Source organism: Paramormyrops kingsleyae, unplaced genomic scaffold (genome assembly GCF_048594095.1).
Source record: "Paramormyrops kingsleyae isolate MSU_618 unplaced genomic scaffold, PKINGS_0.4 ups117, whole genome shotgun sequence".
Taxonomy (NCBI): Eukaryota; Metazoa; Chordata; class Actinopteri; order Osteoglossiformes; family Mormyridae; genus Paramormyrops; species Paramormyrops kingsleyae.
Window position 1 is genome coordinate 31,138 of NW_027326055.1, and position 25,959 is coordinate 57,096.

At 41.4% G+C, this 25,959-nt stretch overlaps 1 protein-coding gene across 1 annotated transcript in view; it reads right to left on the reverse strand.

Moving 5' to 3' along the window:
* LOC140586982 (peroxisomal bifunctional enzyme-like) overlaps positions 1–25,959 on the reverse strand; it is a 76,226-nt gene that overhangs the window by 23,735 nt on the left and 26,532 nt on the right. The window lies entirely within an intron of this gene.

Below are 25,959 nucleotides of genomic sequence, written 5' to 3' on the forward strand. Positions count from 1 at the left end.
TCCTTTTGGTTGTGTTTGTAGTGTTTTCTGTTTTATTTAATAAACCCCGTTTTGTTTGCTGGAGCCGCAAGTGGGTCGTCCGCCCCTTCTTTGTGTACCATGCCTCGTTCCCATTCCCGTGCCGTCCGGATCCATGACAGATATTCACAGAATACACCCGGCTGGCATTGTCTAATAATGTACAAGCTAATGTAGGCACAATACTGACGAAGTAACTCATTTTTCACTACTTTAATATAACAGCTGTTAGTATGATTTATACCCTTAGCGTTTCCTTGAATATCTCTATTTTGCTATAATAGAATGACTACAATGGAAAGCAGTGTACATTGGGCAAGTGGGCGATTGATTGAAAATGAATTTGCTGATGAGATGATAACAATTTCGGAGTTTGTTGCTGAGATTCAAACACTCACTCAGCAACAAGGTTTGTCAAGTTTATTATATTAAACATATACTGTATTAAAATCGTATATTATTACAGCATCAATTGTCCCAAAGCATAAAAAAATCACTACACACACGTGCACTGTGCTGTGGTGACGAATAATTACTCACTTTGATAATAAGAGTAGTAAAAATTGTTAAATACAACTACTAGTAGCAACAAGAATTGTAATTAAGAATATTATTAATACACGCATACATGCACATATTTCATTATATTTTTAAATAATTAAGTGTAAGTCCTCATTTAAAAAGAGAGAAATTCTACCTGTTTTTGACGTCTGAAGGTGTAAAAAAAATTACGTCTTTAGGCGTGAAAAATCGACATTTTTTGCATGTAAAAAATCAACACGTTGATTTTTCACATCTAAAATCATGCAAATTTGACGTCTCTGGCTGTTAATATTTGACGTCTTTAGCCGTAAAGTTTTAAGACGTTTTGGCCCCGTTGGCCTTCCATATACTGGGAACGTGTAGAGTCACATTTCCACCTTCATGACTCCCATGGACTAAATACAATCACGGACTATAAGAGTAAACATGCTGTTGCTCTGAACACTGACGCGTTGAATGTTTTCTTCGCACGGTTTGAGATAAACAGCTCTCACCACCTCAGAGATAACAGTCTGATCCCGGTGAGTGAGGACAGCGGCGCTGATTAGTCTGGCAGAGCGCAATGTGCTGAAGCAGGTGAGCATCAGAAAAGCTGCGGGACCAGACGGGATTTCAGGACGTGTTCTGCGATGCTGCGCTGATCAGCTGACTGGTGTTTTCACCAATATCTTCAATGAGTCTCTGGTTCAGTCTTTTGTGTCAACGTGCTTGCATCGCAGGCTAAGGATGACATAAAAATTTTCTTCCAACATTTTAACTCCAAAAGAGCTCTAAAAACTGAAATCACTAATCTTCAGGATAGTTATGGGTCTTATAACTGAAAATGAAATTGATATAGTAAATGAGTTTAATGATCATTTTACACGGGTGTTCACAGTAGAGAACACAAGTAACCTGCCACCATTTAGTACAAATACAGCGTCGTCTATGACAAATATATGTATAACTGAGGCTGATATGGTACAAAGCCTAGCTAAGCTAAATAAATCACAGGGCCCTGATGGCATCTTACCTATAATTTTAAAAGAGATGTGGGATATTATTAGCCAACCTTTAACATTACTATTTCAGAAATCCTTATCTACTGGTTTATGGAAGTAAATTAATGACAAAAGTCGTTGATGAAAAAAAACACGTTGAATTACACTTATCGAATAAAAACGCATTGCATTAATGACGCTTTGAATTTTTGGGGACTGTAATTTAATATCTGCATACATTTAAACATTGAACATTTCAACTGAAAACATTTCAATCGTAATTTCATTGCTTAAATATTCAGTACAAAAATATTCAGCTTCCAAAATTCAGTTACAAAAGATACGTATTTTAAAGTGCATGTTTATAATGTAACCACATGAATTCAGTTAATTTAATTTCGCCTCAAAATAAATTTCAAAAGAACAAATTCAGTTGAAAATATTCCATGTGTTCTATTCGCATCTTTATTATTCAAGCAGTAACATTCAGTCCTCTTATTTCTGCTTTACAATATTCAGTCCCGTTATTTTCGCTGTTTCAAATACGCTGCCACAATTTCAGTGGTTTATAATACGATCCGAAATTCAACCCTCTACATCCGGGACTAGCAGGATGAGCCATAGATTGCCGATAGAGTTCTCTTCGGGAACCGCGATCAAAATGGAGCAAGCGATCAGTACAAGCAGGGGCAGATTGGCCATCTGGCAATTCTGGCAAATGCCAGAAGGGCCGGACCATTTTTTAAATGTGGGCCGGTCAGTTTTTTTTTTTTTTTTTAAATATGTATTGTTTTACATGCAGGCTGCTTTTATCTCTTGCAAGATGTGAATATTATGTTGATGATGATGATGATGACGATGATAATAATAGTAATAATAATAATAATAAATGTTAAGCATTTGGCCCAATCGGCGACAGCCGGCTGGTTTCGAGATGGGCTGACCCAATCCGACCCAATCAGAGGTTACGCGGACGTAATCAAAATCTGGCAAGAATGTCAAACAGTAAGTGTAACACAAGCTAATTGTCAGAGATGGACCGTAAACAATGGAAAGGCAGTGCCGAAAAGCTCAGAGAAAGCAAAAAAAAGGCTCTAAAATCAGACGCTGCCAAATGCATAAAATTAACTGAAATATTCTCCAAAGGTTTAAATTCGGCTGCTGCATCGGAGGACAGTAGCGCGGTAGAGGAGGTAAGAAGAAAACAGAAAATATACTTCTAAGTCATTATACTAAAATATACTAAGTAGTTTTCAGACCATTCACGCTACATCTGACAGTTTTTGACAGTAACCTACACTGTGTTTAACAGTTGTAAGCTTAGCGTAGAACTCCCGTACATTTTAAAATGTCATTATCAGCAGATAACGTGGGATTTAGGGTATACAGACTGCTGTATGCTACTAGCAATATAGTCTAACATGCAAAAGAACCTATAGCTATAGCCATAGTACTGTAGGCATTTGTAGTGAACTCTGAATACATAGCTAGTCTTTAAAGTAAAACATTAAATACATGCATAGGTTGCAGTATGTAATTAATCCTTTGGTAGGGTGGAACATAGACTTCTATTACAGGCAATAGTGTAATATATCTACTGTATGCAATAGTTAGACAATGTAAAATGAGACATTGGCTTGCTTATGTTCTCCCTTGACTGAATCGTGTGTTCATCTATTCAAAACTAGAATGTTTCTGGACCCAGTGCAGATACTGTAGCTCAGCTGCTGCAGCAGAGTCAAGTATCATGGAGGTAGGAAGACAGCAATGAGAGAGACACACCCTGACACAAATGCTGAGAGTTTCTTAATACTGTGTATAGAAAACTGATATAGAAACCAGTTAGGGGTTGCCAGTGGGGGACTAGTTCACCACAGATGTCTGATCAGAGACAATGAGATGCAATCAATCCAGAATTCTTTTGATTCTTTATTCTTTCCACAAAGTTTCCAACAAGTACTGAGCATGCAAGTGCTAACAATCACTTTGGGGTATCCATGTGGGTTGGTGTGTATGTGTGGTCTACAACAAATTAGAATAAACAAATTAAGGAATCAGAAAGGTGTGTGTGTGTGTGTGTGTGTGTGTGATACACATTCACAGGTTACTCCTATCATAAGTAATAGCAGACAAACGGCATAAACAGACAGCACACGGACTCTACAAGATTCACAGATTGTTTTTGTTCCAGTCACATACATTGCATGTTTAAATATCTATTACATATGGTACTGCTTATATTATTTCACCATCTGTACACCAATATAAGTAGTGAATGTGCGTGTCCGTGGGTGGGGCTGTGTCAGTGTGGTAATGTGGGCTGGTGTGGCTACAGTGCCAGGGCTGAATTTTTGTCCCAGTCCGCCCCTGAGTACAAGTACTAATTGACTTAATGGCAGCAGATTTTTGTTGATTGTGTTATTTATGTTTCTTGTCGTTTACTGGTCAATACAATAACTTATTGCAACCCCAACTAGTAGGTTTTTATGTAAGTAATTCGCTAGCTACATTAATTATCACCAAACTTATCTTGCTAACGTAAGATGCCTGCGGGCAACTACAAGGTTTACACACCCAAGAGTTTAAATCAGCGTGATAAATTTATGATATTGACAGTCAGTTATGAAAGCTGCTGGCAACAGGTATAATGGCAAGGGCACCAGCAACTGACTTATACCTTGATGGAATTTGTATAAATAGTGCATTATAACTATTATGTAAGAAAACAAATGTTTAGCACGATATTATACACTGATGACGATATGAATGTTCATAAACACGACGCGATATTTCACGGCCCAGCCCTGTCCGATGCCGTTTCATTGTCACCGTCTTTTCCTTAATTAATTAGGCATATTATACTTTCAAAGTGCTATTAAGGTCCCTTCTGGTGTCATCGCCGACGTCACGGACCTGTCAGTCCCCAAGTCGACGACTATATCCCCCTGTTCCCCTTGCAAGCTAGCAAAGTGCTATTAAGGTCCCTTCTGGTGTCATCGCCGACATCACAGACTTGTCAGTCACCAAGTCGACGACTATCCCCCTGTTCCCCTTGCAAGCTAGCAAAGTGCTATTAAGGTCCCTTCTGGTGTCATCGCCGACATCGCGCACCTGTCAGTCCCCAAGTCGACTACTATCCCATCCCAATAAGTTTTCGTATTGACCAGTAAACGACAAGAAACATAAATAACACAATCAACAAAAATCTGCTGCCAAGTCAATCAGTACTTGTACTGATCGCTTGCTCCATTTTGGTAGCGGTTCCCGAAGAGAACTCTATCGGCAATCTTTGGCTCATCCTGCTAGTCCCGGATGTAGAGGGTTGAATTTCGGATCGTATTTTAAACCACTGAAATTGTGGCAGCGTATTTGAAACAGCGAAAATAACGGGACTGAATATTGTAAAGCAGAAATAAGAGGACTGAATGTTACTGCTTGAATAATAAAGATGCGAATAAAACACATGGAATATTTTCAACTGAATTTGTTCTTTTGAAATTTATTTTGAGGCGAAATTAAATTAACTGAATTCATGTGGTTGAATTATAAACATGCACTTTAAAATACGTATCTTTTGTAACTGAATTTTGGAAGCCGAATATTTTTGTACTGAATATTTAAGCAATGAAATTACGATTGAAATGTTTTCAGTTGAAATGTTCAATGTTTAAATGTATGCAGATATTAAATTACAGTCCCCAAAAATTCAAAGCGTCATTAATGCAATCCCACTGCGCATAGTGACGTCGGAATGACATCTTTAATATGTCGTTTTTGGACGTCCAATTTTGGTCCACTGAAGGGGTTGTTTTGTAACGCCAGGCGACGTCTTTTTTTGACGTCTAATGAACGTCTAGTATTGACGGCCGTGGGACCTCCATGTATGGGCTATTTATAGTCCAAATGTGGTCGTTGTGGACGTCTTATAATACCAAAAGCAGACTAATTTTAGACATTGTGTATGTCGTGTCTCGACTAAATTCATATATAAATGAACAATTTCACCATGCTTTCAATTAAAACTTAAATTTAAATAACGTATTGCTGCGATGGGCAGATGGAGGTATCGCGAGCAGAGAAACACGAAGACTACTCTGTCGGGGAACATCCACTCAATTAATAATCCGTACAAGGATTACATCAGGCACCCAAAGAGCACCAAACATAATTATATGCAAGAAACACACAGTTGTCAGACAACGAACTGTAAGACGCATCCACGGTGGGACATTTGTGTAAGCTAATTACACACGAGGATCAGACCGGGTACACACAAGACACATATAAACACATGCGCAACAATAAGGAATTACCTATTAATTAACAATAACAGCAACAACACAACAATGGCTATTTACAACTGCACGCGGGGCATGCTGGGACATGAGCCCCGCCGGTGCTACAGTGTATACAACAGAACAGTACAGAGCTAAAGTATCATGAAAAGTAAAAAACATAATTTAGCATTAACCTGGTTTAGCAAGCTGGATGTTAATTTGTTCGACCGGGCATCAAGCTGCTGCCAGATTTTGAAATCCCGCGTTCTGCACGTGCACAAAAGTGTCCGCGAGGGACGTGGATAAAACTGTTACAGCTGCTCTGCACTACTCAGTTTTCACATGGTTTTCAGAACGAACATAAAATCATATCAGCGCAAATGCACATAAAATACGTACGCATTGGCATAATAAATCATGTTTGTTTCGAAATAATCATCTGTATTCACATTTATTATGTTGATAACAACAATGTTGATATTTGTAAATAAAACTATATTTCCTGCACCTGTCATAGTCGTCCAAATAACGTCAAAAAAATTACGTTCAAATGTTGAATGTCATATTGACGTGCAAGTTGGGTCATGGATGGACGTTCAAATTGTGGACCTAGTTTGGACGTTGTATAAATGTCCAGAATTGGTCATGGACTGACGGACCTAATATAGACATGATCTGCACGCCTATCCGACGTCCAATGTTTAGTGGGATGCGTTTTTATTCGATAAGTGTAATTCAACATGTTTTTTTTCATCAACGACTTTTGTCATTAATTTACTTCCATACTGGTTTGGTACCTTCTGATTGGAAGCATGCTAATATAGCACTCATATTCAAAAAAGGGGATAGACGTAATCCAGCAAACTATAGACCAATCAGTTTAACTTGCATAATTGGAATGGTAATGGAAGCTATAATCCAAGGGAAAATGGTAGATTACCAGGATTCAAATAACATTCTGAGGGATAGCCAACATGGATTTAGGAGAGGTAGGTCCTGTTTAACTAATCTACTTGAGATCTTTGAGGAAGTTACAAGAGAAATTAATCACAAAAAAGCTTATAACGTGATCTACTTAGATTTCCAGAAGGCCTTTGATGTTGTCCCCCACAAACAGTTCTTGCTTAAGCTCAAAGCTGCAGGGATTTTAGGAACTGTAGCAGCTTGAATCGAAAACTGGTTAACAAACAGGAAGCAGCAGGTAGTTATTAGAGGCACAATGTCACAGTGGGCCTGCGTTCATAGTTGGGTACCACAGGGTTCTGTTTTAGGACCATTATTGTTCCTAATTTACATTAATGATATTGACACGAATACATACAGTAAACTGGTTACATTTGCAGACGACACCAAGGTGGGTGGTGTAGCAGATACTAAATTAGCAGCACAGAGGCTACAGCGGGATCTTGATTTAATTAATTGTGGACCTAGTTTGGACTTTGTATAGATTTGTATACAGGGCGAGAGGGCTGATACCTGGCAGATGAAATTTAACATAGATAAATGTAAGGTAATCCTTGCAGGGAGCAGAAATATAAAGTACAGATATTTTATGGGTTCCACTGACATAAAGGTAGCTGATTATGAGAAAGACCTCGGTGTGTATGTTGATGCTTCCATGTCCCACTCCCGCCAGTGTGGGGAAGCAATAAAAAAGGCCAATAGGATGTTGGGAGTTTAAGTCAAGGGAGGTGATGCTACGATTATACAATTCCTAGGTAAGATCCCACCTATAATATTGTGTGCAGGTTTGGTCACCATACCTTAAAAAGGATATTGCTGCCTTGGAAAAGGTTCAGTGTAAGGCTACAAGAATGATTCCTGGTCTTAGAGGAATGTCTTATGATGAGAGGTTAGCTGAGCAGAATCTGTTCAGCCTCACACAAAGGAGATTAAGGGGGGACATGATCCAGGTATATAAGATTCTAACAGGTCTCGATGCTGTTCAGCCAAATGGCTACTTTAATATTAGTTTAAATACTAGAACTTGTGGCCATAGGTGGAAATTAGCGGGAGAACATTTTAAACTGAATTTAAGAAAACACTTCTTTACACAGCATGTATTTAGAGTATGGAATAGTCTTCCTGGTAGTGTAGTGCAAGCTAAAACCCTGGGTTCCTTTAACACTAGAAAGACTGACTGGGTCAATTGACCCAAATCAAACAAAATCACTGCTATTTCTCATTGAAGTTCTTGCTACAAAAATCTGAAAAAAGTTAGCTTCTGTTAGCTTTCGTTTGACAGCTCATGCATATTTTGGCCAAGCATTTGCCGCAAACAAGACGCTTGCACGTGTCACAGGTAGTGACAGTTTTGTTGCGTTTACAAGCGACCGTGACTTGACAGCTGACTCTTCTCTCAAGTTGCCCTGTCGGTGATGGTGTTATGACTATTATGTTATTGTTATTATGACTTGGTTATCTAATTCATTTGCATGACATTACGTCAATTGACCCAGTCAGTCTTTCTAGGTATATACTGCTGTAAAATACTAATTTCACCAGCAACTTCATTTGTGTTACCATGTTCTGTTCAAGAATGATAAAAAAATAAAAGTCAGATTTTTTCAGATTTTTGTAGCAAGAACTTCAATGAGAAATAGCAGTGATTTTGTTTGATTTGGGTCAATTGACCCAGTCAGTCTTTCTAGTGTTAAGTATTTTGTCTATTTATCCGCGGTCGTTACACGTCACTTCCTGTATGCCGGCGGGTCAGTTATGTGTGGACATAAGCGGCTCTGAAGTTTTCGAACTGCACAAGGAAGCAAAGGAATAATTTAGTAAGGATTTTTAGCTTCAAACTACCCTCTTAGCTCACAAGCAGGCAAAGTGGTACGTTGTACTTTGAGTTTTATCGTTGTTTGTATGTCATTTTTAGCGAATATGTAATTGATGTATTTTCTTTGTATTTGTCCTGTATCTTTAGTTTTACGGTGTTTACGGCGGTGCTTAGGCGCTGTAAATAAACATCTGTGTTCAAGACACTTGGGACTTCGCTTGGTGACTAAGAGCGGCACAGTAAAGCACTTATCTGCTTCGGCGAAAGCTCCGAGAGCAAGTCAGTGAAGCTGCGCACGAAGAACAGAAGTCTGCGAGCGATCGAGAGAGAAAGAGGCGCAGCACGCTCGGGAAAGGCCACATTTGGAACGGTAACATTTGAATATAGGAGCAAGCAGACAAGAGAAGGCTAAGCAAGCAAGAACCTTAAAGTTGTGTCTTGGAAGTAGCGCAAGTACTTGTAAACTGCAGCTAAATTTTCAATTGTGCCGTATCTTATTTGTGCTTAAAGGCAATTGTGAATATTTACGTCGTCCGTAACTAGTAAACTAGCAAAGCAACCATAAGTGCCGTATTTCTGAATTAGCCAATTTAAGATTTCTGCGTGAAACATTTAATAATTTATATAAGTTAATACAAGTGTGTCATTTATATTAACGTTGTTCTAAGGTCATGTTTAACATTTTCCACTGTTTGACCTTTATATAGTTCATTGTGATTTTCAAGTATTTAAGTCTGGCATTTGTAGTTTTGATGTGTGTTTATGTAAGGGTGTACCTAAGGCAATTTAAGTTATATTTATGCATTTATTGAAAGCCCCTAGTAACTTAAGGAAAGACACGTTTCTCCTGAACTCACATACTTAAGGTATTTGTCACAACACATTTAACATGTCAGCCACTAAGGAGTCCATCTATCAAGTAAGCCATGCTGGCCCTTCCACAGAAGATGTTAGCGATGCAGAGAACCACACCCTACCACCGCAGTTTGAACCCAGTATAGAAACTGAAGTAGCTGCTCAAGACGGTCAACCCCAGGCAGGAATAGTTATCATACAGCAGACTCCAGATTTCAAGAGGAGCCAACATACACGTAAACTAACCGAAAAGGGAAAGGAGCTGCTAGATGGCAAATTGAATAATCTGAAAAGGGATTTTGAAGGGTTGTATGGAAGGTGGAAGTATCATGTGAACGGTTTGAAAAGATCCATTAAGAATAATGATGATGCAGATTTAATTAATGAGGTTGTGAGCACGATTAATACCATACAATCTGATGTTGATAATATTTATGACAAAATCAGAGATATTACAAGTCCAGAACCTGAAATTCGGAGGAAAAATGACACATGCCATGCAATCACTAGGGTTGCCAATGAAAGGGCCCGATGCTACCTCGATGGAGTCTCTGACCTTGAAATCTTATCCTGGCCTGATGCTGAGTCAGTATTTGACACCACAGTGTCCAGTGTCATCTCTACAACTACCAGTAAGTCAAAGACTGGTTCTAAGGGATCCAAGCAATCTTTCTACAAGTTACTACAGAAGAAACCGCAAGCAGCAGCTGAGGTAGCAGCCACGCAAGAGGTAATCAAACTAATGAAGGCACAACATCAGTATGAGGAAGAAATTCGAAATCTTGAGGTGGAGCATCAAAGGTTAATGGCAGAGAGAGAAGTGGAAGAAAGGGAAATAGAAGCGGAGAAGGCAAGAAAAAGAGCTCAATTTATCTCAGGAAGCACAGCTAGAAAATTGAGATTGGAGGAGAAAAGGAAAGAAGTTGAATGGTTGAAGGAACTGAAAAGGCACAATGTAGCACTTAGGCTGCAAGTATATACCGAAAGCATTACCGGTGATGAAGAAGAATGCTTACCTTCTCCCTCTCAGCAAAGCCAAGAGGATTATCTTACTCAACCAAATTTACCAGTCTTTCTCCCTCAACCAGTTATGCCCACCAAAGTTTCTTCCTTGTATCCTCCCATGTTCACCTCAGCACCTTCCCTACAACAAAATAGATTTATACAAACCCCAACCCCACCACCAGCCACATTTGCCACCTTTCATGAATCTTCTAATGACCTTGTAAGAACACTTGCGGAAGCAATTACAGCCAATCGCATTCCAATTCCAGAACCTACTGTTTATTTAGGAGACCCTCTAAAATACAATGATTGGAAGCTGTCCTTCCAGACACTAATTGATCGTAAGAACCTGCCAACTCAAGAGAAACTGTTTTTTCTGCGTAAGTATGTTGGTGGTCCAGCCAAGAGAGCAATAGAAGGACATTTTTTGGTTGGAACAGAAACTGCTTACCGTGCTGCTTGGGACATACTTGAAGAAAGATTTGGAAATCCATTTGTAATTGGCAAGTCATATCGAGACAAGACACAATTATGGCATAAGATTAGCCCCAAAGACAGTAATGATCTACGTGAATTTGTAGATTTTCTGAGCAGCATTGAATCTGCCATGCCCTACTGTATGTTCAAGGTTTACAAGCTCTAGATGACTGTATCGAAAACCAAAGGATCGCATCCAAGTTACCAGATTGGTTGAGTTCACGCTGGAACAGAACAGTCACAAAGTTCCAGGATGAACACATGAGGTTCCCTGATTTTAAATATTTTGTAGCATTTCTCAACAAAGAAGCCCGAATTGTGTGCAACCCTATCACATCTTTGCAAGCAATGAAGTCATCGGATCATGAAAAGACCCAACGGACCCGAAGCTTCGGTGCCAAAACGCTTACCACTAATTCCTCCGAGAGAACAAATATTATGTGCATTTTTTGCAAGAAACAAGGCCACATTCTCCATAATTGTCGCAAGATTATGAGTAAGCCAGTTGAAGAAAGAGTTAAATTTGTACAAATGGAGAAGTTATGTTTTGGCTGTCTTAAGGGCGGTCATAACTCCAAAAGCTGCGCATCGAGAAGTGTATGTGAAAAATGTGGAAAACGTCACCCCACATGCCTACATCAGGACTGTGAGAAGAAGGATAAAGAACAAAGACTAAGAACCTATCAAGAACAACCAAAGATGAACCAAGAGTATAGGGAAAGGAGATCTGAACCAACAACAATACAAGAATTTAAGCAAGCAACCTCCAACAGAGTTGTACAAGAAAGAGGCAACACCCATACCTCACCAATTGTTCCAGTTTATGTTTCAACAGTAGCTGAACCAGACAAGGAAATTTTGGTGTATGCGTTGCTTGATAGCCAGAGCGACACTGCATTCATCCTCAGGGACATATCGGAGATGCTGAATGTCAAGAAAGAATGTGTGAAGCTTAGAATTTCCACTATAACTTCAAAAACAAAAGTTGTCATGCCAAAAAATGAAAGGACTTCAAGTTAGAGGCATTAAATCTGAAACAAAAATCAAGCTCCCAACCACTTATACAAGAAATTACATACCTGTAAATAGATCTCACATACCCACAAGCGAAACAGCACGATCTTGGCCTCATCTAGAACACTTAGCGGATGAAATGTCTCCTGAACTTGACTGTGAAGTAGGATTGTTAATTGGTTATAATTGTCCCCAAGCCTTACTTCCCAGAGATGTCATCAGTGGCAAAGAAGACCAGCCATTTGCACTGAAATCTGTGTTGGGTTGGAGCATCGTTGGTTACAACAATTCCAGCGATGACTATGAAGATGAAATAGGTGAGTCACCGTATCATCTCGAAGCAAGTTTTGCCAAGCATCACGCCTCCAGGCAAGCTCAAGTCTGACGTCCACTTTGTCTTTAGAAACCAAATAAAAGAAATGTTTGCTCTGACAGATATAATTAAACTCATTGAGTCAGATTTTAATGAAAGGACTAGTGAAATTTCAATATCACAAGAAGATATTCAGTTTTTAGCAAAGCTGAAGGAAGGGATCAAACAAAGGCAAGATGGGCACTATGAGATGCCATTGCCCTTTAAGGAAGTGAGGCCAAATCTGCCAAACAACAAGGCTTGTGCTGAACACCGATTAAAATGTTTGAAGAAACGTCTGATAAAGGATGAACAGTACTGCAAGGACTATGTGGCTTTCATTAAAGATATTTTAGTACAAGGCGACGCGGAAAAGGTTCCAGAGATGGAGTTAAACAATCAGCCGACATGGTATACCCTCATCATGGGGTTTAACACCCCCAGAAGCCAGGCAAGATCCGTGTTGTCTTCGACTGCTCTGCAAGATTTAAGAATACATCACTGAATGGACATCTGCTGACGGGACCAGATCTCACAAATACCATTGTAGGGGTCTTGTGTCGTTTCCGGAAGGGGAAGGTGGCCATTATGTGTGATGTGGAGCAAATGTTTCACCAATTTTATGTCGCACCACGAGATCAGGACTACCTCAGATTCCTGTGGTGGGAGGAAGGCAACATGGAAGCACCATCGTATGCCTCATATGCATTGTATGCATCGTATCGTGTTTCGTATGAAGGTACACCTGTTTGGCGCTGCCTCATCCCCTGGATGTGCAAATTTTGGCCTCAAGCATCTTGCTGCGCAGGGTGAAGACAAATTTAGTCAAGCTACAGTGAAGTTCATAAAACGTCATTTTTATGTCGACGATGGTTTGACTAGTGTGGACTCTGAGGTAGAATCTATCCAGCTTGTGAGAGAAGCAAGAGATCTCTGTAACATTGGGAGACTCCGCTTGCACAAATTCATCACCAACAGTAAAGATGTAAGTGGCACGATCCCAAGGGAGGAATGCGCAAAAGGTGCAACTGACATGAATATGGCTCTAGGAGAACCAAAAATTGAAAGGGCGCTTGGGGTCCAGTGGTGCATAGCTTCAGACACTTTACAATTTAGAGTATTAGTGAAGGAAAATCCATTCACCAGAAGAGGAGTGCTATCTACGGTGGCCTCCATATTTGATCCTCTTGGGTTTGTAGCCCCTTTCATACTGATAGGGAAAAAGATTCTACAAAGGATGTGTCAAGATAAGATGGATTGGGACGAGCCACTTCCTAACGACCTTAGGCTGCCTTGGGAAGCTTGGCTGCAAGACCTCCATAACCTGTCTTCAGTTCAGATACCAAGGTGGTATGTACCATTCACATTCACTGAAGTTCAACAGTATGAACTACATCATTTTTCTGATGCTAGTGTGTCCGGCTATGGAGGGTGTTCATACCTCCGAGCTGTGACTAAATCTGGAAAGGTCCACTGTGCTGTTGTTATGGGGAAAGCGAGAGTTGCCCCTACTAGGGTAACAACAATTCCGAGATTGGAGCTCTCGGCCGCAGTTGTGGTTGTGAGAATGAGTGATTTGCTCAAGAAAGAACTGGAGCTGGAAAATGCCCATGATTACTTTTGGACCGACTCCAAGGTTGTCCTTGGTTATATTAACAATGACGCTAGGCGGTTCCACGTGTTCGTGGCCAATAGAGTTCAGCGCATCCGGTCGAGCACAGAACCCAGCCAATGGAACTATGCTACCTCAGAAAATAATCCAGCTGACCACGCTTCTCGAGGGCTGACTGCGAGGGAACTTGTAGAGTCAAACTGGTTTACGGGACCAGGCTTTTTATGGCAAGGAGAACTCCCTGAAGAGGAAGAGACTAAGGCAGGGGAGATTCATGAAGAAGACCCAGAACTCAAAAGAGCCCACGTTTACATAACTGAAGCAGAGGAAGGGAGATCTTTATCAGATCATCTGCAAAGGTTCTCTGATTGGAAGAGGGTGACTAAAGCCATAGCAAGACTCAAACGCCATGCAAGGGTGGTAAAAATCCAATGAAGCTAGTACGCTTGAAGAAAGAATGGATGCTGAACGGTTCATAATTCGTATGGTTCAAGCAGAAGTGTTTAGTGATGAAATTAAGTCTCTAAAGCAAAGGAAGGAAGTATCTTTGAATAAATCAACCAAATTATACATGTTAAACCCATTTGTAGATGAACATGGTATCCTGAGGGTGGGAGGAAGACTAACACAAGCCGCACTCCATCCTCATGTTAAACACCCAGCCATCCTTCCGAATGGACATCACGTGTCTCGGTTGCTTATAAAACACTGCCATGAAAGGGTCAAGCACCAAGGTCGTGGAATGACCATTAATGAAGTACGCTCCAATGGAATTTGGGTTTTAGGATGCAGCAATGAAGTGTCATCCCTCATTTATAAATGCATTAAGTGCAGGAAGTTGAGAAGGGGTAATCAAGAACAAAAAATGGCTGATCTACCACCAGAAAGGATGGAAGCCACCCCTCCATTCACTTATAGTGGAATGGACTGCTTTGGGCCATTTTACGTTAAGGATGGGAGAAAGGAGCTGAAGAAATATGGGCTACTATTCACCTGCATGTGCTCAAGGGCTGTCCATTTGGAGGTATTGGATGACCTTAGTACTGATGCCTTCATAAATGCGCTTCGCTGCTTTGTCGCTATTCGCGGCAATGTAAGCCAACTCCAAAGCGACCAAGGCACCAATTTTGTAGGTGCAAGGAAGGAATTCTTGGAATTGATGAGGGGAATGGAACCGGAATGTGTGAAGGAGTTGGGATGCAACTTTGTTATGAACCCACCTGCTTCCAGTCATATGGGCGGTGTCTGGGAGAGACAGATCCGGACTGTACGGAGCATCCTAACTGCAATCTTAGACCAGTCTGCCAGAAGACTGGACAGCTCCTCATTAAGAACGTTCATGTATGAAGTGATGGCCATCGTGAACAGCCGACCATTATCTACAGAACACCTTAATAATCCGACAGGACCAGAACCCTTAACACCGAATCACTTATTGACGATGAAATCCTCAATTATTGCACCACCACCTGGACAGTTCGTGAGGGAAGATCTTTATCTTCAGAAGAGATGGAAAAGAGTTCAGCTTCTAGCAAATGAATTCTGGGTTAGGTGGAGGAAAGAATACCTTTTAAATTTGCAACAGAGAAGTAAATGGAACAAGAACCAAAGAAACACTAAAATAAATGACATTGTCCTACTTCAGGATGATGCTCTACCAAGGAATCAATGGAAGATGGCCAAGGTGGTTGAAGTCTTCCCAGGGAGTGATGGAAGGGTCAGAAGGCTTAAACTGCTGATGAGTGACATAACACTAGATAGTAAGGGCACACGCACAAGTAAACCTGTTTATCTTGAAAGACCATAAGACGGTACTATTACTTGAAGCTGATTAAATTTAAGCATAAAAATTGCCTTACGCAGTATAAGTGTGGTCATCCATTGAGATATTTTTGTATAATGTTCCTGTCAAAGCACTTAATTTAATAACTCTGTAATTCTGTTAAGAATCACACATTGTGTGATGGTGGGAGTGTGCTGACAGTTGTAAATCTTTGTTTTAAATTGTATCCATTTAGTTCCATTTTTTCAGTAGATTTGTCTGATTTTGATTAATTTCTTCTGTGTTACATTTTAATTTAATATTGCATACATTTCAGAATGGATAAGAATTTTATTTGATTAAGGGTTGTTTCCTTTAAGTATTTTGTCTATTTTACCGAGGTCGTTACACGTCACTTCCTGTATGCCGGTGGGTCAGTTATGTGTGGACATAAGCGGCTCTGAAGTTTTCGAACTGCACAAGGAAGCAAAGGAATAATTTAGTAAGGATTTTTAGCTTCAAACTACCCTCTTAGCTCACAAGCAGGCAAAGTGGTACGTTGTACTTTGAGTTTTATCGTTGTTTGTATGTCATTTTTAGCTAATATGTAATTGATGTATTTTCTTTGTATTTGTCCTGTATCTTTAGTTTTACGGTGTTTACAGCGGTGCTTAGGCGCTGTAAATAAACATCTGTGTTCAAGACACTTGGGACTTCGCTTGGTGACTAAGAGCGGCACAGCATGGTTTGTTAGTAGGTTACAATCTGAAGATTCTATTAAACAACAACCATTTTTAATGACCACAAATGCCTTCCCTTCATTTTTTTAAGAAAAAAAAGAGTGTGGAAAAATTAGACAGGATGTGGGAAACACGTTGAACTTAGTTTGATGTTGATTGGTTTAAAAATGAAGGAGTTATTACGATTTATCCTACTGCAATATTGATACTTGGTTATAGGTCACATACAGGTGGTGTATGGTGGAACAGGTGTTACGGGAAATTAAGTTCCCCCATGTTTCTCTGTCGCACGCTGATTCAAAATCATTATGTCACCCGCTATTTTATCGTTACACGGCTTCTCTTTAGTTAGACGGTTTCTTTGTCATTTTAATGTCTTTCTACGTAGTTCTTGAGGTAATCAAGCCATATATTTTAAAACATCACATGCCTTTTTGATGTCTCTTTGTTTTACAGATACTAAATTAAATTATTGAATTTGCTGGATAGAGATATTTCTTCATGAAAATGGTACTCTTGCTTGTAAGACTATATTATGCGTGACGATCTACTGTATTCACATGTAATAATGTGTCCGAATGATTTTCAGACATCATACATACCTCTTTGCCTAAATATTAGGGGAAACATTATTTCCTGACATCCAGGATATTTGGTTCCCCCTGTTAAAACAGGCATACAGCAACTCTGGACCTCAGTATTAATAAAACCACTGTATCCTCATGTAATTATATACCTGAGTGATTTTCAGACATCACACATACCTCTTTGCTTAAATATTAGGAGAAACATTATTTCCTGACATCCATTCTAAACCATTCTAAATATTGTATATAATATGGTCAGGTCAGGTCAGGTTGGGGAGCATGTGCTGATGCAGCATGTTCCCACACCCACCACACAGCGAAACTCCTCGGGATTCCGGCCAGTGATCCCTCAGACAGATACACAGTCCAGTCCCACCCTCCGGAAATGGCCATCCATCTGCCGCAGCCAGGTGGTAAGTGGGCGTCCCTTTCTCCTGGTCCAGCCGCATGGGTCCTCAGCAATGAGGATCCTGTGAGCCGAATCGCCCTCAAGGAAACGCACCACATGGACGTAGTGCCATAACTGACGCTCCCTCACAATGCAGGTAATGTGCCTCATTCGGGACTCCTCTAGCAACCGCTCATTCAACACAAAGTCAAACCAGCGTTGCCCAAGGACTCTCCAAAGAGACACAGTACCGAAGGAGTCCAGTCTTCGTCTCGGCTCACTGGATAGCGTCCATGTCTCACAGCCATATAGCAGGACAGGGAGCACCAGGACTCTAAAGACTTGGACCTTCGTCCTCTTGCAAAGATATCGGGAGTGCCACACACCCCTTTCCAGCGACCTCATGACCCCCCATGCTCTTCCAATCCGACTACTAGAAGAGAATGGGGGGTCATGTTTATAATATAATGTATATAATACAAATACATAATATTGCACACATATATGAACACAACATAATTGAAACCACTGGTCACAGTGGTTACATAAATCTGTTAAGCAAAATTACAAGGATTAGAAATTTATAGCTGTCTCATTAAGAACGCCTTGACTGTATAGATCCTATGAAATAATGTTGTGAGAACATTTACAGCTGTGCTTCATACAGTTATCAAAGTAATAAATAATACAGTATGTTTGTGTATGTATGTGTGTATTTGGTATCCATACATGTGTCTATTAAAAAAGTCTCTGTTGTGACTAAAACTATGTCCTAAGAAAAATGTATCTGTTTGAGGAAGACTAGATAAAACTTATATCTCTAGGTATTTTACAATATGACTGATAAAGAGACATTTAGAACATTTAAACCAGTTTACATTTGAAAGAAATTTGTGAAAAACATGTCAAGAATTTATTAACATATGCTCCATATCATTGGATTCAGGAGAACCAAGGCCTAATGAACTCCATTACATAGTCAATTAAAAAACTATTTTAAATGAATAAAACTGCAAGCAAGCAGGCAAAAAATAAAGAAAACATAATAAATGAAAGAATTAAAGAACGACAAAATAAATATAAATAAATAAATGTAAATGTATCATTACTAATAAATCTAATATATCTATTATGTGTAATATTTTAATTAATGTAATAATCACTCCCAAGTAGGGCTGGGCGATAAAACGATTACGATATGTATCGCGATAGACACGTGATCTATATCAATAAAAAATGTGTTCGATATTTTTTATTCTTCGTCGGAAGAAAACAGAGGTTGCGAAGCTAGTTTGGATCCGTGCCGGAAACGCAGCTGTCATAAATGGTCGTAGCACAGCAAAACAACTGCTTTATGGAAGTTCTGCCGGTTTTTTGTGAATCACCGTGACGGTCGCCTCACCCTCCCCCAACGCCGCTCGTCTCCCGTCTCCTGAATATTAAGTTATAGGTCAGTATCCTTTCGTTTTGTATGTGTCATGTTGTCCGGTTTTTCGTGTCCCGTGTTTCGTTTCGAGTCTGCCGTGTCTTTGTTTCCCCTTCTCTCTTTCCTCTCTGTGTTTACGGCGCACTTCCGGGTTCCGGCTCCCTTCACTCCTTCCCTAACTAGTGATCCACTTTCCCTACGTATCGCGTCTTCCTCGTTAGTGTTTGCATGTGTGTCTTTTCCTAGCACAAAACCTGGACTGAAAATATACTTGAATAGTTCAACTTCAAGTATGATTAGATTAAGGAATAACTTGAAGAGTTACTTTTTCATATTTCTGCAGGTTTTATATTTCAAACAATGTTACTGTACTGTATCAGGTTTGTTTTTTTATATTACAGATGTATCTCAGTCTACGTCAGTTTTATTTATGTTTACAAAACACTGCACATATTTTAAAAACACTTTATTTACCAGAAGGTGAACAGCTAGTGAACTTCCTAGCACTAAACTTACACTAAATTCTCAGGTTTCTCTGTTTATATTTAACACTTTGCACTATTTTATTACACTTTATTAAGCATTTCTTACATTTTCTTTCATTTTGCACCTTAAATGTTGAGATAATTGTTAAGTGTTCATTGTGACTTTAGACTTATGTTTACATTTTAATTATTTGAGTTTTCCATGGTTGTTGACATGTTTAAAATAAAAATGTTTAAATGTAATATATTTTTCTCCTGGTCTTTATTTTAAATGGGTCATAAAAAATGTCAATAATTATCGATATCGACCGATATGAAACACTCATATCGTGATACAGTTTTCAGTCATATCGCCCAGCCCTACTCCCAAGTAATTTAAAACTAATAACTAATGAGTGATGCTGTAAACTACTTCACTATGCAAATGTGACGGAAATAAATGTTTCAATTTTGCCTTTCAACGATTTATGCACGTTCTGAGGGTAGTTGCGTGCAGTGAACCCAAATTTGTAGAATGAGGTTCTGATATATTTGAATTCTGGAAAATATCCAGAAAATCTGAGAAAGTTGGAAAGATATGTCATCTGACGACATGCACATTGGTATGCTGTCAAAGGTAAGCACATATAAAACCTATATTTTCTGCATATTTTTTATTTCTGAAAAGTAAAAATATTACATTAATAATAATTAAAAGTATATTTTTATTGCAATTGTTTGGTACGCTGGTCAGATTGTTCCCTTGCGCCCTAGGCTGTCTTAGAGAGGCTCTAGGCCACGCACACTAGCATGATAAAAGGATTGTTAGCACTGATTATAAGGCCTGTGTCACGCCCAGCTCCGTCTGATCCTTGTGTGCGCCACGCCCACCTCGTTACCTTGTGTTAATCACTGATTGTGATCACCTGTTACCTGTTATTTCGGCTTGTTTCATGTATATTAGTCCACGTCTTCCTTAGTTGGGTGTCCGTCATTGATGTTGGTTCGTTGCCGTCTGCCCCGTATTTCCCTTAATAAACCCATTTGTCAGCGGATTATCGCTTTCCTGCCTCATCCTTCCCCACGATTCTGACAGAATGACGGACCCGAAAGAAAGAACGCTTCTTCGGACCGAGGAGCAACGCCTTGGTCTGCTCCAGGAAGTGCTTTTCTGGCTGAAGCAGCCCGAGGTCCAAGAGGACCCAGTGGCACTAGACTTAGCCAGTCGGAGCGGCGACCTCCTGATGGAGATGTCCCTGCCCGAGGACATGCACCTCATGGCGGAAGTGCATGAAAACCTCTGGCTCCTAGTACAGCGCGTGACCGACAGGAGGCTGCTGCTGGTCACGCCGCTCGCAGCCGAAGTAAGGGAGCTGCTGCCCGTCCCTACGGAGACAACGCAGTCTCCCTCCGCAACCGTGAGCCGGACAAAAAAGAGAAGGAAGCCTAAAGAGAGACCGGAAGAAGCACCAACAATCTGCCTGGGAGCTGCCTTTCTCTCCCCAGCTTCTTTCCCTGCCAGTCATCGGGGGGAGTCCCTGATCGCCCCGGACATCACCCCCGTCACGAAGTCCCCCTTCAGGAGAACTCGTTTGGTGCTTAAAGAGGCCAGGGCAGTGCTGGACGCTATCCCGCGGGTCCCGCAATCCCTTAAAGAGACAGCGCACAGCCCGGAAGCACTGATCCTGGAAGCCCTGGCTGAGGTACTTGATCTCCTGCCTGATGCTGCTGCTCTGCCTGCGGCCCTCCTGCCTGATGCTGCCGCTCTGCCTGCGGCCCTCCTGCCTGATGCTGCCGCTCTGCCTGAGGCCCTCCTGCCTGATGCTGCCACTCTGCCTGCAGCCATCCTGCCTGAAGCTACCGCGCCTCCTGCTGCCGCACACCAGGCTCCTGCTGGAGCAGTTGCTGCTGTGGCGCCCCCTGCTTGCCGCGTGTTGGCGGTGCCTGCAGTGGCGCCCCCTGCTTGCCGCGTGCTGGCGGTGCCTGCTGAGGTGCCCCCTGCTGGCCACACGTCCGCTCTGCCCGCGGCCCTGCCTGAGGCCGCTGCTGTGCCCACGGCCCTGCCTGTCCTGCCCGTCCAGCCTGTCTCGCCTGTCTTGCCGGCGCCTGATCCGCCTGTCTCGCCTGTCCTGCCGGCGCCTGATCCGCCTGTCTCGCCTGTCCTGCCGGCGCCTCATCTGTCTGTCCCGCCTGTTTCGCCGGCGCCACCTGCCCTGTCTGTCCTGCTTCGTCCGGCGGCTGCTGTACCGCCCAGTGAGGTTCCTGCTGGGGCAGTTGCTGCTGCGACGCCCCTTGCTGGCCGTGTGTTGTCGGTGCCAGCTGAGGCGCCCCCTGCTGGCCACGAGTCGGCGTTGCCCGCTGCCACCACCACGCCTGCCTCACCTGTCTCGTCTGCCCTGTCCGCCTCACCAGCACCCCCTGCTGGCCATGAGGTGACAGTGCCCGCTGTCGCCGCTACACCTGCTACAGCTGCAGCGACCCCTGCTGGCCAAGAGTTGGCGGTGTTTGCTGTCGCCACACCCAAGGCAGCTGTGCCCGCTGCCACTCTGCCCATCCTACCTGCTCTTGCTGCAGATCCGCCCCCGCCGGCTGCGGTACCTGTGATCTGCTTGTCTGCTGCTGCCGGTACGCCCGCGGCACTCCATGCTCCGGCCCCGCCTTGGGCGCCGCTCTGCCCAAGGTGGCTCCTGCTGCGGCCACCGCTCTGCCCAAGACAGCCCCTGCTGCGGCTACGCCTGTCCTGCCTGTCCAGCCCTCAGCGCCGCCTGCAGTGACGCCTGCTGTTTTGTCTTGGTTTTTGCCCCTTTGCTTGTTTTGTGTTTCTGTTCTGTTCCCGGTCCCTCGTTGATGTTTTTGCTCTTGTTTTCCAGGTCCTGTTTCCCCGGTCTTGTCTCGTCCCTTTGGGGGGAGGTTCTGTCACGCCCAGCTCGTTACCTCGTGTTAATCCCCGATTGTGATCACCTGTTACCTGTTATTTCGGCTTGTTTCATGTATATTAGTCCACGTCTTCCTTAGTTGGGTGTCCGTCATTGATGTTGGTTCATTGCCGTCTGCCCCGTGTTTCCCTTAATAAACCCGTTTGTCAGCGGATAATTGCCTTCCTGCCTCATCCTTCCCCACGATTCTGACAGCCTGAATGGATGGTTTGATGTATAGCTGGATGGTTTTAAAATACAAATGCTGTGAACAATGTATGTTTTACCGTAAGAGACTGTAAATGGTAAATAGTGTAAATGGTGTAGTATTAAATAATTAGGCCTATGTCATATTGCTATTAATTATAATGTAGGGATCGGTATTTTTAAATGTTTGTATCAATAGTATATAATGCAGTTCTATAAAGATAATCATATTATTTTACATTTTATATTACAGATGACGTGCTGCATTATGTCCGCAATAAGAGCACAAATAAAGAGCTCCTAGTGAACGTTGTAAGTACAGATGTTCAACAGTGTTCAGCATGCCAGGGCAAGAGAACTGTCAAGCAGACAGAAACATATGTTCCTATAATTGTAATATATCATGTTAAATGTTTTTGTACATGTACGTGCAACTCTTCAAAACTCTGCTAATGTCTAATATATTTTATTTTAAAGGTAAATGAGCCGTGGGAGTTAGTTGGCATGGACCTCATAGAAAAACTGAGAAAGGAAATTAGTACATTTGTGTACTGATAGACTACTTCACAAGGTGGGTCGAGGCATTTCCATTAGTGTATAAAACAGCAGAGTAGGTCACAAGGTGCATTGTGGATTTGGTTTACCGTTTTGGAGCACCTAAGAGGATTTTAACAGATCAAGGGCGAGAGTTTGTCAATCAGGTTTGCCATATGTCTTTGGTAAATGAAAGTACACTTTAACCATATTTTCATGTTGTTCACTGTGGAGTTTTGTTAACAAAATTGTGCTTTTTCATGACCTTAATAACACCATAAAATATAACAAATGTACTAACCTAGAGTATTAATTAATATCAGACACTTGCTGTAACAACATGTAGTTATGATGTATCTAAAATCTGTGCTTTCATTCTGTTTGGTTTTTGTTTTACAAGTTAAACAAGGAAGTATGCAAGCTCTTTGGGATTTCACGGAGTCTGTGTTCCCCATACCACCCTCAGACAAATGGTCTTGTGGAGAAAATGAATGGAACCATACAGAGGTCTCATTTAAACTTTTATTTCTGCTTCACAATGACAATTATCATGTGATCTCTTCTATTTTATGTTTAGGGCGCTGGCAAAAGTTTGCCAAGACAGACTGAATAAATGGGACCTTTGTTGTTAGGTGTTTTTTTGTTCGTATGTTAAAAAGGACTGCATCCAGACAAGGTTTTCCCCTTACTTCCTCCTATTTGGACAGGAAGCATGTTATCTGTCTGAGGTCCCTGAGTCTTTTGACGTAAGTAGTCGAATTAGAACTTGTCTAGAAAAAAGGCAATTGTTATTTTTATGTCTTATTTAAAAACAATATTTTGTTTCTGTTAAAGTCAAAACCTTTAATTGTCTTTCTGTTGTTTAAGAACATAAGAACTACAGTATACAAACGAGAGGAGGCCATTCGGCCCATCGAGCTCGCTTGGGGAGAACTTAACTAATAGCTCAGAGTTGTTAAAATCTTATCTAGCTCTGATTTAAAGGAACCCAAGGATTCAGCTTGCACTATGTTATCAGGAAGACTATTCCATACTTTGACTACACGCTGTGTAAAGAAGTGCTTCCTTAAATCCAGTTTGAAATGTTCTCCCGCTAATTTCCACCTATGGCCACGAGTTCTTGTATTTGAACTAATGCTGAAGTAACTATTCGGTTGAACAGCATCCAAACCTGTTAGAATCTTATAGACCTGGATCATGTCCCCCCTCAGTCTCCTTTGCTTGAGGCTGAACAGATTTAGCTCAACTAACCTTTCCTCGTATGATATTCCCCTAAGACCAGGAATCATTCTTGTGGCCCTACGCTGCACCTATTCTAAGGCTGCAATGTCCTTTTTAAGATATGGTGACCAAACCTGCACACAATATTCTAGGTGAGGTCTCACCAAGGAATTGTATAATCTTAGCATTACCTCCCTAGACTTAAACTCCACACACCTGGAGATATACCCCAACATCCTATTGGCCTTTTTTATTGCCTCCCCGCACTGGCGAGAATGAGACATGGAAGCATCAACATACACACCAAGGTCTTTCTCATAATCAGCTACCTTTATTTCAGTAGGTCCCATAAAATACCTGTACTTTATATTTCTGCTCCCTACATGGAGTACCTTACATTTGTCTATGTTAAATTTCATTTGCCAGGTATCGGCCCAGTCACTAATTAAATCAAGATCCCGCTGTAGCTGCTGCAGCCGCTAGTTCAGTATCTGCTACACCACTCACCTTGGTGTCATCTGCAAATTTCACCAGTTTACTGTATATATTGGTGTCTATATCATTTATGTAAATTAGGAACAATAGTGGTCCTAAAATTGAACCCTGCGGTACCCCACTATGAACGCAGGCCTACTGTGACATTGTGTCTCTTATAACTACTCGCTGCTTCCTATCTGATAACCAGTTATCAATCCAGGTCGCTACAGTTCCTAAAATACCTGTCGCTTTGAGTTTAAGTAAGAGCCTCTTGTGGGGGACAACATCAAAAGCCTTTTGGAAATCTAAGTAGATGACGTCATAGGTCTTCTTATCATCAACTTCCTGAGTAGCTTCCTCAAAAAACTCCAACAGATTTGTTAAACAGGATCTACCTCTCCTAAATCCATGCTGGCTATTCTTCAAAATGTTATTTGAGTCCAGGTAATCTACCATTTTCTCTTTGATTATAGCCTCCATAATTTTACCAGTTATACAAGTTAGACTGATTGGCCTATAGTTTGACAAATTACTTCTATCCCCTTTTTTGAAAATGGGCATTATGTTTGGCATGCTTCCAATCAGAAGGTACCACACCTTCAGATAAGGATTTTTGAAACAGTAAAGTTAAGAAGAAGAAGAAGAAGCATTATTTGTCATTGCATAAAATACATGGTATGAAACACAACGAAATTTAGAGTTGCCACTCTTGGTCAGTGCTTCAATACTAATATAGATGAAAAATAACAAATATGAATAAAAAAAATAATAAATAAGTAACAGACAGGTAAAAACCCTTCCATTTCACTCTCTCACACACCCACCTTCTCAGCCCCAAGGCAGCCCACACTCACTCACTCATACACTCCCCCCAAGCCTATTCACCACTCTTCTCACCCAAAACATTAGTCCCTACCTTCCAGCCAAAACAAGACACTCCCCTGCACAAAGGTATAACATCGTAGCAAACATAGCAGCATCAGACTATAAAGTGCCTGGTGATAAAGTCCGAAGGTGATGAGGTTAAAGTGCTCAAATACAATTTCCAGAGACACAGTTAATCATTGCAGATGGTGGAGGGAGCGGGGGAGGGGGTTGGGGTGGTGGGTGGCCAATGTCTGCAGAGGGATATTGCTTTTGTTAAGTGAACGTATGGCCCAGGGAAAAAAGCTGTTGGAAAGTCTTGTAGTGCGGGCGTTTATTGACCTGAACCGCCTGCCGGAGGGAAGCGGGTTGAACAGGTGATGGGCTGGGTGGGTGAATCTTTGAGAATGGACCTGGACCTGGAGAGGCAGTGGGAGTCGGCGAGCTCTTCCAGGGAGGGCA